A 14,226-nucleotide genomic window follows, 5' to 3' on the forward strand; every position below is an offset into this window, starting at 1 on the left:
ATGGCGATATGGACGGCGAAATTTGACCCACTAATCTTTCCCAACGCCGACCTAGCACTGGCTGCAACAACTCCAACGGCCTCTTATCTTGCAATACCGGTGGCCACCTCAAGTACAACGGCCTCGGCGTCGCCACCCTCGCCCATACCTCGGGTGCATCAAGTGACCAAAATAAAATTTTCCCTTTCTTCCCAACGTCTCTCTGTTCTCTTCATCCTCCCAAAGCATCTACCATACCATCGCTACCCACAAACATAATCACCACTTCTTTTTCTATATATATATATAACCCTAATTGCTGTCGATGTTGTAACTGCATCACCGCCGTGTTATACAGAAGGTGACGAGGAAAGAAAAAATTGGTGGCTGGTATTGATCTCACACAGAGGGCAATTTGGTCTTTAAAGAGTTTTAATATTTTACCATTAAAAATAATAAAATATTAAAGGACAATTTTGACTTTTCATAACCTTTTAGGAGTTATTTGGATGCAATTTCTAACAAGAGGCGTCATTGTTCAAAAAAGCTCCAACTTGTATATAACTGTCAATATGATAAATCTCATGGGGTGTCATTGTAATTAACCCTGAAATTAACAAATATAACCCTTTTTATTGACTAAAATACCCATTTGATGACTTCCCCTGTCAACCTTTTACCCATACATACAGCGCCACCACCACAGCCCCCCTCTGTATGACTGTATTCTATATATATATACATTTGATCACTTCCCCTATCAACCTTTTACCCATACATACATATATGTGGGGCTGTGGTGGTATAATACGGTCATACAGAGAGGGGCTGTGGTGGGGCTGTGGTGGTATAATACAGTCATACAGAGAGGGGCTGTGGTGGTATAATACAGTCATACAGAGAGGGGCTGTGGTGGGGCTGTGGTGGTGGCGCTGTATGTATGGGTAAAAGGTTGATAGGGGAAGTGATCAAATGTGTATATATATATATATATATATATATATATATACACACTACAAATACCGTCACCTATCGCCACTGCCACCGCCACCGCCACCACATCATCATCACCCCTCAGCCGCCGCCACCGCATCATCATTACACCTCAGCCGTCGGGGTTCACCCTTCACGCGCATCATCATCACACCAGATATTGGGTGGAATTCTTCAGCCAAGCGATTGGAATCAACATTTTGTAAGTAGTGTACATAAGATCTATCACTGCATTTTAAACGTCGATTTTCATAAATCATACAGTAAGTGAGAACTTAAAGTTTTGCAGATTTTTGGAACTTTTGTTCATGTCGTAATAGCTGCAATTGGCTTTAGGAAGTGAAGGTGAAGCTGTCTTCTCGCTGAACAATATGAAACATCTCTTCTGCAAAAGGTGAGACAGAGTAGTTTCCGTTGGTTTGGATTAGCCTTTTTTTGCATCCTAATGCTTTCATATATTCCATTCAGTTAGCTAATTTATGTAGAAATTCATAAAATCCTTATGCTTGAACCCATATTATACTTCACTTGAAGTACAACTTATCACAGTATCAATTAAAAAATGTTAATTTCATTTGCTCTACTACCAACTTTACTATCCCACTGTAATCTAACATATGTGGCTAAGTTGTAAGGAAAAATGATATAGGGGTGGAAAACATAGAAGAGGGAAAGGAAGAAGATTGCGAAAAATATAGAAGCCGGCGAGATCTGGTGTACCGCCGGCGCACGCGTCGTATATATAGAGAAAGGGGAAGAGAGAGGCAGAGGGTAATTTAGATAGAGAGGCAAGGGTAATTTAGTCATTTAATTATTTTGATATTTTATTATTAAAATTAATTAAACAGTGAAGAGTAAAGTAAATTTTTTATATGATTTTAGGCTTTGTTTGGAATGCAAATCTTGTGAGGGATGTTATTGTCTAAAAACAAAGTAACTTGTATCCATGTGACCTTTTGACAAACTTTAGGTTGTTGCGGTACTTTACCCTATTTCTCATTTCTCATTTCTCATTTCTCATTTCTAACTTATATTAGGATTCTTCCTTTTGCGGTACAATTACCAAATTTACCCCTGGGCAATGATAACAATTACCCGTTGCGCAGTTACTTGCTTCACATTGTAGCTTTGTGACAGCCAAAACAATGAACCGGGTTGAGTCCTATAGGTAATTTTGTCACCTTGTCTTAAAATTTCTCACAAACTTATATGATTATGTGTTATATTTAACTTGATGATATTTGATTGCATTGAAATTTGACTGTACATTCGCAAATTCTTATGATGCATGCTTTATGCTTGACAAAATGCCCAGGAGAGCTAGTGCGGAAGAATTTTAGATGAATCGATGCATAAAGATTCATTAATGTTTCATTTTATATCAAGAGGGGCTACTGCCACATTATTCTAGATTCAAAAGTAAGTTCCTCCTTTTGCATAATGGTTATGTATTCAGTTGTCTCTTCTCATTATCTGCTTTTGTGCATATTCCGGTTGCATCTTGTCACCAAAGCTCTTTGCAATCCTGGTAGTGGTAGGTGGTGGTTGGAAATTTTCTGAATCTCCCCTTAAGAGATAGCTGGGAAGATTTTGGTGTGTTAAAAAGCTGAAGCTATTTAGGACATGAATGCAGTAAGGTGTCATGGACGTTGGAGTAGCAGAATAAGTTAGTGATGCGTATTTCTAATTGTATGTCTACGTACTTTTTCACTAATAACCAGCAACTTTGCCTTTGCTAAACAGTTGATTTATTTTTTCACTTGCTTTTACCTTGCAGAAAAACCAAAAGAGTTGCAACTTGATTTCCTCCTCTCTCAAAGAACTTCCAGAACATTTACTCACATGAAGTTTTGTTTTTGTCTTCTCCTTTCGGACGTGTTGGATCCTCTATAATTTTATTACTCAATACTGAGCAAAGTTCTTCATTATTTTGCTTCTTAAAACCATATAAAAATGTTAAAGAACTTGGAACCCATACTGCGAGTTACCGGCAATAATATTAATTACTTGTAGCATTCAGCCACTTCTTCTTCCTTACTTCAAGAATGAATAGTCAAGCAATGATTACATAAGCTACTTGTGCAAGCAAAAACTTTTCAAAAAGGCTCTTGAGGCATTTGATTAATTGTAAAATAATACGAAATTTGACGTAAAGGTTAGCACCTATGCCCATCTGATCTCTGCCGGCTCTTCTTTGAGATCTCTAGAACATGGCAGAAGAATTCATAACCATATTCTGGCATCCAACTGTCAGCAAGACATGATTCTTCAGAATCGCATTCTTATCATGTATGGAAAACGTGGGTCACTGAAGGATGCTCAACAGATTTTTGATGAAATGCCTGAGCGAAACGTGGTTTCTTGGACTTCAGTAATCATTGGGTACTCACAGAATGGCCGAGGAAATGATGCAATTAAATTGTATTTTAAAATGCGGCAGTTAGGCCTCTTGCCAGATCACTTTGCTTTTGGAAGTATAATAAAGGCTTGCTCAAGCTTAAGTGATTTCGAGTTAGGGAGGCAATTGCATTCACAAACCATCAAATTAGAATGTAGTTCCCACCCGATTGCACAAAATGCTCTAATTGCAATGTACAAAAAGTTTGGTCAAATAATTGATGCATTTGAGGTGTTTTCTCATATTGCAATGAAGGATTTAATCTCATGGAGTTCGATGATTGCGGGGTTTACGCAACAAGGTTATGAATTAGAAGCCTTGGACCATTTCAAAGAGATGATCTCTCAGGGACTCAGGGTGCATATCAGCCAAATGAATTTATTTTCGGCAGTGCTTTTGTGCTTGTGGCAGTCTACTACAACCAGAATATGGGTGGCAGATACATGGGATGAGTATAAAATATAGGCTGGAGAGAGATGCTTTCACTGGTTGCTCCCTCAGCAACATGTATGCAAAATGTGGTCTTTTGCGTTCTGCTATAACTGTATTCTATCAGATAGATCAACCTGATTTAGTGTCATGGAATGCCATTATTGCAGGGTTTGCTTATGGTGATGATGCTGGCGAACCTATATCATTTTTTTCATCGGTGAGACATCTAGAGTTGACCCCAGATGACATCACAGTTCAGTCCTTACTTTGTGCTTGCACAAGTGCATTTGGTCTCTATCAAGGTAAGCATGTGCATTCCTACATTATTAAGATGGTTTTTGATTAAGATATCCCAGTGTGCAACACTTTACTTACCATGTATGCAAAGTGTTCGGATATCTATGATGCATTTAAGATATTTGAGGAGATTAAAAATAATGCTAATTTGGTTTCTTGGAATGTAAGTGTTTAATAGTCGCTTTTTTGTTATCCACAGTGCATGGTTCGTCCTCTTGATATGCTGTAGTATACATTTCATCCTCAACTCTACTGTTATCAATTGATAAATGCTATAAAAGTTGTATTTCTTTCATATATCTCAAGGATATTTATACAAAATACACAGACTTATTCAAGGGAAGTCAACTATACAATTAATTTGACAGCTAATACATTAACAGCTAATAGATAACAACTAATAGATAACAGCAACTAATAGATAACAGTTGTACACGCTAATTTTATCCTCCACTTTGGGAACATCATATGAGCTTCTATGTGTTATATCTTGAATGACCTCCCATATGCCTCGTAATTTGGTGTCTTTGACAAAGAAGGCTTATTTTGCTTGATTAGCCAACACAAAAGGCTCATCTTTGTACCATTTACGGGCTACATTTACGCTCTTGAAATAAGTATCCCTCTTAATACCTATCCTTGTGTTGAACCAATCACATTCGAATAGGATTACCCGTTTCTTAAGAGGATATTGTAACTCAATGACATTTGTCAAGACACCATAGTAATAAACGTCCTCTGTTTTGACTAACACACCCCTATTCTGAGTTTTTCAATTTTTCTCCCTTTTTTTTGTATGAAACCTGTAATGACCCGAGTTTTTATTCAACCCGGTGCGTCAGTGATGACCCGAAAGTTGACTCGGTAACGGATCCAAAATGCAGAAGCTAAAAAAAAACATGGTCTCTAGAGATGTACATCATCCCTAAGACACAAAAGTGGCTTCCTGAGGAGTCCCAAGGCTCAACAGAAGCAAGAGGGAAAATAAAGGTTTCAAAACCCTACAAGAAATGGACTAAGGGTAAAATGATCATTTTACCCAGAAATGGGTGCTACCAAGCACACCATTGGAAAGACAACGAAAAATTAATTGAGATAGACTCAAGAATCGCATGATTCGGAATCCGGACGAATGAGATATGGCTAACGGAAGAAGAAGGGGCAAAAAGGTCAAAATGGTCAACCAAGGACCATCTAACCGGTTAGGAGACCTTTCTAACTGGTTAGGAGACAAAAAATCATGACCACTACACTGCCCAAACACATCTAACCGGTTACGAGGAATCTACCGTTCGCACACTTGTGCTACAGCTCAGCAAAAACCTTGCAGTAGGGGTTTTTGGGCAAAAAATGGGTTTTTGAGGGCCAAGATGACATTTTTTAAAAAAACACAAAGAAGAAACCCCTCTCAAAATCGAGTTTTCTGCGTGAAAAATAGAAAAGAATCGAAAAAAATTTACTGTAAAATGCCCAAAATGCCCCTCCATGAAATCAGGTCACGAAGGTCCAAAAAGCTACTAAATGAAAAACAGAAAGCTAAACTTTGCAATGGATTTTCGGTACCAAGACGACATTTTCTGGAAATACACGAAAAAGAAACCCCCCCCTAAAATCATGTTTTCTATTTAACCATATTGAAAGAAGAATATAAAACTATAGTGAAAAGTTTAGAATGCCCCTAGATCAGATTATAAAATAAAAATGCAAAGTGAGTTCATAAGAGGCTCATTTCACCAAGGAACAGGTTTTGCCCGAAAACGACCATGCACATAAACGTAACTTACCTATTAGGACGTGCTACAATGGTCCACAACTTAAAAATGCCGCTGATGCAAAATCCGACCCCCCAATGGCCAAAAAGGCGAAAATGGACTTGAAATGGAAAACATGAAATCCAAAAATATAAAATGGAGTCAAATGACCGTTTGGCCCTTGGCCACACTTCATACATGATTAATGAGACCCTATGGAAGAATCAAAATGGAATTCCCACACCTAATGCAAATATGGTAAAACAATAACTCAACATTTTTCAATATTCTCATAATATTCCATGAAGTTAAAAGTTACATAGGATACTATTTACATGTCATTGGCCTCCGGTCTCATCTCATACAAGTCAAATACATTGCATAGAGTGTACTTATGTACACGTTACATTAATGGAATCAAATATACACATTTTGACAAATAAGGCTATAAGTGGCATTTCAATCCAACCATTACAAGAACTAAGACCTTCAAATCTACAATCATCCAAGTAATGATGAACATCACGAACTAAGTCTTCGTACTTGAAACAGCCCCCCAGTAACTTCGGGGTGAGTAAACAAGTTTACTCGTAGAGAATGAGCATGCATCGACTCGATTTCTTTAGGGATTTTTACATTAACTTGAAACAATTCAAAAAGGGTCATGCCACCTAACGTCTATGTCAAAGTGTGACTCAGGGATCATCCTAAGCTACTCATGCAATTGAAATGAACTACGGCATACAAGTATACATGCTCAAGTTTACTAAACAATGTCAAAACATGTTATACGACATTCAAGTATACATTTCAAGTATACTAAACCATATTAAAACAAATTATGCAACGTCCAAGCATATCTACTCAAGTATATATTTAATATGGAAAACTCGTAAATCAAGTACATAAACACAAGTATACTAAGCCAAACAAGATACGCATAAGACAAGTATACATAGCACAAGTATACTAAATGCAATCTAAACTCACAGAGCAAGAATACAAGTTCAAGTATACTAAATAGGATTCAAATACCCAAAGTAAGCATCAATTCTCAAGCTACAAGTAATCCATGATTAACAACTTGAAATTAAATGCGAAAATAAATAGTGGAAAGAGTAGGACATTCAGTCGCTAGACCAAGCAAGTATTTTCGGGTAATTACAACCTACAAGGTACCACTTAGTGCGCACTTATGACTTAGAAGACTCTTGTCTCCGTACTAGAGCCAAACCCTAACCATCACATAATTTATGTCCTCACAAGCTTTCCAAAATCAATAAGTTCAAAACTTATACAAAATCAAATGCAAGTTACCACATTCCATGCACAAGTAAGGTTAAGTCCACACAAACCATGTCCTAGAATTCAAGTCTAAATAGCATATGACATGTCATGTCCTCAATATGTAATTTATACAGAAAGCAAGAATATTTTACAATAATTGAACCACATTACCCTCCTAAGCGATAAGTACTAAATAAGCTTCAATTTAGTAACTAGCTTTCAAGGTAAACAATTATAATATTCTAACAAGCTATATACCTACACAAGACATATATTTAAATAAGCTTTACAAGTCAATGATATTCTATATCATGCTAAGTCCATTTACCATTTTAAGGAGCCACAAGTACTAATTCTACATCAAGTTAGTAGCATGCTCACAATGTAATTAAATATACTACATTTTAAGAGATTTTCAACCTAATCATGAAAAGTCTCTAGATTTCAAATCAATTCCAAATAATCTCAAATTAATATATGTTAAACAATATAGCATGCTCATTACATATATCAAATCAAAAGAGCAAAATGAGCAAGACATTATCATATAGAATTTAATTAATTTAGATTAATTAAATCTCTTTTTTCAAAGGTTGTTCAAATGATCCCAAATAAATATACAACAAGGACTAAGTCATGGTCATGCCATATATCAAGTCAAAAATGGAATACAAGTAAGGTACAATTTAGTAGAATTTAAATCAATTTAAATTCATTAAATCTCTAGATTTGAAAACTCTTTGAATCACCCCAAATTAGTATACAACAAAGATCAAGTCATGGCCATGCCATACATCAAGTCTAAAGTGAATTTCAAGCAAGCCATAATTAATCATTAATTTTTCAAATTGATTTAAAGCATGCATACAATTTGTATTTCACAACAAAAGTAATTAAAACACTTGGAAAATAAACTATAACACCCCCTACCTCACAAGAGGATTGTTCCTCGTGAATCCAAGACAAATCAACACAAAATGGCAAACCCTTCAGGGGTTATGTAGAGGACGATGAGGGGAACAAAAAGTATTCCCAAGGTTAAGCTTGGAAATCAATGAAAGGTTCTCAAAAATCAAGGTCAAAGTATAAGCATCAAGCTTCTCTAATGGTGGCTAGGGTTTTTGGTGAGGAAGATAATGAGACAATGAAATGAAGTGTGAGTGGAGGAAATAGAAATCCTCCACTCACTATGTGATCTTACACTATGGTTAACACACACAAGTTTGGTCAATTGCACACAAACCCTTCTTTAAAACCATAATCCCAAAGTGGCCCAAAAATAATTGCAAGACTTAATTTGGAGCATACACTTATCACTCATCCAAGCCAACAAGTGGTTCAATCTTAGGCCAACAAATGGGTGAATCTCCACCCTCCATGTGTCAAGAGATTAAACTTCCAAGTGGTTTCACCAAAATGTCAACAAGTGGTTCCATAGGAGTGTGACACTTGTCACACTTTTCAAAAATTACAAAAAGGTCATTTTCCAAATTTCTTTCAAATTAAATTGCAAAATGGTCCCTAAGATGAAAAATAATTACGTTATGTAATTACACTAAAACCCCACAAGTTAAGAATATTACAAAAAAAATTATGCATCCATACCCTTTACAAGAAAAGTAAACACTTCGCATACTTTTCTAAGAAAATAGAAATACACACTTCTAAGAAATCATATATCATGAGTGCATACAAAAATGGAAGTAAAACTGAACACGAAAAGCGAGGTTGTGCCAACAAAGTGACAAACGGGAAAAAGACAAAAAGTGAATAGTGTCGAAAAATGAAAAAAATGTGTAAATAACTCGGTCCTTAAAGGAAGTTGTCAATCCAAAGGAAAGAGACTCAGAAACCATTTCTAAGCACTCGAGACAACACTAAGTGACGAGAAACTGAACTCAGACAAGAAATTTCAACAAAAAAAATTTATCCGTGAAATTCTGAGGAAAAAAAAAAAAAAAAAAAAAAAAAAAAAAAAGAAGAAGAAGAAGAAGAAGAAGAAGAAAGGAAATGACCGGGTCATTACAAAACCTAACCCCATTTACAATGCAACCAGAATATTGATTTATCCGAAAATCGGGTCCACAAGCTAATGAATACAGGTCATCACTAATTTCTAACTCTTGATGACGATGCTCTTCCTTTATCTATTAAAAATGAATTAGAACATTAAATAAATGCATAGGGATACCACATTTAAAACAAATAATGGGGGTATGAAGTACATTAAGGACTTACTCGTGTTCCCAGCCATCTCGAAAATTCTTTTGCATGTCTTAATTGTACATTATCCTTGTTTTCATTCTCAAGTTCAGCCTTGTGTGCACTAAACAATTAAGTGATATTATGATACAGTTCAAAATTTATAAATAAAGTATTAAAAACATTGAGAATATATAACTTACTCTGCATATGAAGCAATTTCTGCGCAGTTATTTAACACGTAAAATTTACAGTACGAACTGATCGCATAGGAGTCGTTCCACTCCACAAATTGACAATTGTTGTCTTGTCCTCAAACCCTAACTCGAGTCTTCTTTTCTTTATTTTATTAAAATACTTCTCTCACTTCCATTTTTTACACATAGACATCATCTTTGTGCTTCATAAGTAGAGCCTTAAGTTTCAACTTTTATATAAGTTCTAGCCATCGTCTACAAATCTCTAGAATTGCGGATATTAGAAGCCATAGCCAGATATGATAAAGTAGTCTGTACCTTTATAGAAATTCCAGTTTAAACTGGAACCACTCGGAAACCCGAGGATCTCCTTAAAAAAAACTGAAGAGTTGGATATAACTATATTGTTGTTGTTACCACTGCAATTATTCAGTTGAAACCTATTTCTGTAATGGAACATATCCAGCATCCAGCATGTGCAACCACAGCTCTTCCAGCATGTGCAACCACAGCTCTTCTAGTATCCAGCTAGCTATGCTCTTTTTAAAACAGTAATGTAATTCAAGCGGAAAAGTACATACATTGGATAATGTAGACACACCCAAAATATGATAAACATGCGCCTAGTAGGTGACCAATAAGATATATCCAACAGGACAAGGTTCCTTCTTGAAGAGTACATGCTTCTTTCCATAGATTGATCACCTTTGGAGCCCTAAATAATATTCCGTAATAAGACTTTGCCTCAGACCTACCTGACTTTGCCACATCCCATTCATTTCATCCACCTCTCCTCCAGAGAACTGAGCATACTATACAAGAAATAGTACAACCCCCCACTTCAACCTCCCAATCCTTAACAGCCTTCAAAAGGTAATGTCAAATGATCCCACCCTGGAAACTACTGGATGGTTAACTAACAAAACTTCCTCTTTATGAGTCCATTATAACATTTAAAAAAAAAAAAAAGTTTGATTAAGGGAGATACACCACATCATCTGTCATGCCAAGAGCATCACTCATTCCTCTTTACTCTCAAAAAATGAACATATATGTAGGAAGTCTCCCCACCCTTTTCAAGGACTCTGATACTCTCCACTGCACCGGAGAGGATTTTAGTCCCCTTTTTAGTCAAGAATTTTAGTTATTAAGGACAAAAAAATCGTCCCTATTACCTTTTAGGGACGGTTAATGTCACTGTCTCAATTAGTTGCGTCCCAAAAGGGTTTTAGGGACGGAACAATTGAGACAGAAAAAAAAATCATCCCAAATACTAAACAAGCTTTCAAAGACCAGTACAAACATGGGCTATGCAAAGAAAAAGAGTAGAAGAAAAGAAGTAAAAGAGAAATAAAAGATGTTGGACCAAGAGGGGAGTGAATTGGTCAATTTTAAAACTTTTTCAGCACAGTAAGATCAATGTTGATAAACAAATATAATGAATACAAGGTATACAAGGAAAACCTTCTCAATGACGTATAACCTCCTTGGATTGTCTTGTTGGGACAGAAGATTCACCTTCGTCTCAAATAAGTATCTGGGACGGATGCTTTTCTGTCCCAATTAAGTACTTGGGACGGATGCTTTCCTGTCTAATTAAGTATTTGGGACGGTTGTTTTTCTGTCCCAAATAAGTTTGGGACCGATGTTTTTCCTTCCTAATTAAGTATTTGAGGCGGTTGTTTTTTGTCCCAATTAAGTACTTGGGATGGATTTTTTTCTATCCCAATTAAGTATTTGGGACAAAATTTTTTGTGTCCCTACTTCTATTTTATTATTATTATTATTATTCTTAATGGTGGTATGCCTTGCTACTATTTCAGCTGTCCAAATTTCTTTTTAACTGCCTGTAATATCTTATATCCATTGATTATTCATTAAAACTATAAAGAAGGGAAATGTAAAGTCAAAATTAATACAAAAAAGTTAAATTTAATAACCATTAGTTAAAAAATAAAGAGATATCAATTATGGTCAAATCAGTACCTAATAACATAATATGTAAATATCAATAACATAGTTAGAATCATTCATTATTTCTTGGTGAGTCGGAGTTAAGTGATGTGTACGGACCAAGCGGGACAAACATCGGTGGCTGCGGATTATTTAATTGACTGCCAAAATGTCCATAAGGAGGTTGCTGCTGCTATGGGCTGCCAAGTGCTGGACGATATCCGTCGAATAGTGTGAACATGAATTGAGGAGAAGGCACCCTTTGATTTTCCAAGATACCTTTCACAGTTGCCTTCAAATCATTCCATGATTTCATCACATTTTTGTTCAGCTCTATTAGCTTTCCTCCTTTCAGCCTCCAACTCTGCCTCTTAATCTGCATTTTTCTTCCTCTTAGGACTTGAGGATGCTACTGGAACCTTCTTTCCATAACCGAAGCCACGAAAATATGTACCCTTTCCTGTTCCAAGACAGTTCTCCAGAATCTGCTCATCCACCGGGACTGAACTACTAGCATCCACATAAACAGATGGATCTAATGATTGGGCCACCATTTTGTCCTGCATTTTGCAAAATCAATGAAGCAAATTAAATGAAGAACAATTATCAGCCATCTCCATACACGTCATACTACAATTAACAAAGCACTTTACTTTAAATTTTCACCACTCATCGACCGACACATCATACTTTTACTAAAATCAAGATGCTAGAACTATTTATAAGTATATGTAATACTACAGTAAGTACTCTGAAGGATGCGTCAATAATATTTTGTAAAGTTCATGTGCCAATTAAACAGAAGCTGGTGCGGGACATAAACTTCTAACTAAAAATGCACATGGTCATATCAAACACAAGTATTCAATCAAAAAACTAGAACATCAAAACTTTAAATCTCATATTCAATCTGCACTTGAAAAATGAAAACTCAAATCTATCGTGGAAAAAAATTAGTCTGGAAAACAAAATGACATTCTCCTAAGCTGCTAACATCACTAAGAATCATTCTACTTACACACTGTATAAACTTGAAACTTAGAGAGAGATCCAAGAAACAGAATCCCAAACAAAGTTATGAACCACTTTGTTGTGAATAATGTCTTGGACTAAACAAAAAATTAAATCTGAATCTGTTTGGTTTAATGTGAATTCAGTTAAAGTATATTTATCCTTATAACAAAAAAGCCACAATTCAACACTTACATGGACCAAACAAAAACCCCTCCTAAATCTGCTTGGTAACTAAGGTGAATTCAGTCCTAATATATTTATCCTTGTAACAAAGAAGACAACTTAAAGAAGGCAATTAAAATCTGGAAATTTTTTTTTTGGGGACATACCCTTCTATTTCACTGCAATTTAACTGAAACAAAAAAGCATCCATAATAGCCTAAGAAATGGTTTTAAAAGGGTGACAAATTTACAAAACACTCCAAAAATAACAAAATAAAGTTGTAGGTTGGAGCAGCCCACTAATTTTTTTTTCCCATTTTCCCTGGGGATGAAAGTAGAAGATAGAGATTACCTTGAACAATTAAACCATCAATAGATGCATTCCTCACAATTTGCCACAAGGGTAATATTGATATTGTAACACACTCATACTATCACAAACACACCTCCCTTCTTTTCCTTCCTCGAAGGAAACACAAGAAAGAAAATTTTCTCTGCAGAAAGGAATAACCTCTTTACAAGTTCAATTCATTACTAAAATATTTATAATACTATATCACAAACTTATTAAAACTAGAACCATTACATTCTCAAGATGAATGAATATCCAACAATTATGTCCATATACTATCACAAACACACCTCCCTTCCCCCCACCCTCCCTTCCTTTCCTTCTTCAAAGGAAACAGAAAATTTTCTCTGTAGAAAGGAGTGACATCTTCACAAGTTCAATTCATTACTAAAATATTTAGGTATATACTACGATATCATATGGTTATTCAAATATGGATGTGCCTACGGTATCATTATGTTGGTCTGGTCAACCCAGGGTGCTGGAAGGCGTGAGTTGAATACAAAAGTTACCTAAATATTATTTATATGAGATGCACAAAGTACTTTTGAAGCATATTGGAATTTAAATATGTCATATACGAGTGACAAAGCCACTGGTTTAAGTTAAAAACATAGCATTCTAGGTGAGATTTAAAATCATGTCTGTACTTGTTCATTCATACCTTTAAACCATTTTCTGTTAGCAAAATTTAAACCCTTTCCACTAAAGGGATAAAACCAATCTACATCAGACTTTTCCCAAATCCCAACTCCTACGCTAAAAAAAAAGTAAATATAGAGAAATAATATATCACCAACTGACTTAAGGTCAACTTCATATACACAAAAAAAAAAACAGGGAAAGATAATCTCTTTTTTTTTTTCTTCATAAAAGAAAGCATGATAAAATCCCAGCAAAATTAATAAAACCTGACAATTATTTCTATGCGGAAAAAAAATCATAACTTACATATGTTTTGCGAGCATCATCATGAATCCATCCACCATCTTCCTTGTAATGTGTTTTCTTGTACATTTTGATGGCAAGTCCTTCGAGATGATGCTCATCGTCTTTATTGCTATGTTGATCATTTAAATCAGCTTCTTTTTGTAATTTTTTTATTTTTATTTTTTATACATTACAAGGTATGGTTGTAGAATGAGAACAAAATACATAAATAAAAATAAAGTATTGTTACCAACTCATAATGAATTTTGGCAAAAGACT

General features: G+C 35.4%; 1 pseudogene; it reads left to right on the forward strand.

The window, feature by feature from the left end:
- On the forward strand, window positions 1-4,369 carry LOC132313864 (pentatricopeptide repeat-containing protein At3g53360, mitochondrial-like; annotated as a pseudogene).
- The last annotated feature ends 9,857 nt before the right edge of the window (window positions 4,370-14,226 follow it).

This window comes from Cornus florida, unplaced genomic scaffold (genome assembly GCF_030987335.1).
Source record: "Cornus florida cultivar Cherokee Brave unplaced genomic scaffold, ASM3098733v1 CherokeeBrave_3.0.0_Hap2_Chr06, whole genome shotgun sequence".
Classification (NCBI taxonomy): Eukaryota; Viridiplantae; Streptophyta; class Magnoliopsida; order Cornales; family Cornaceae; genus Cornus; species Cornus florida.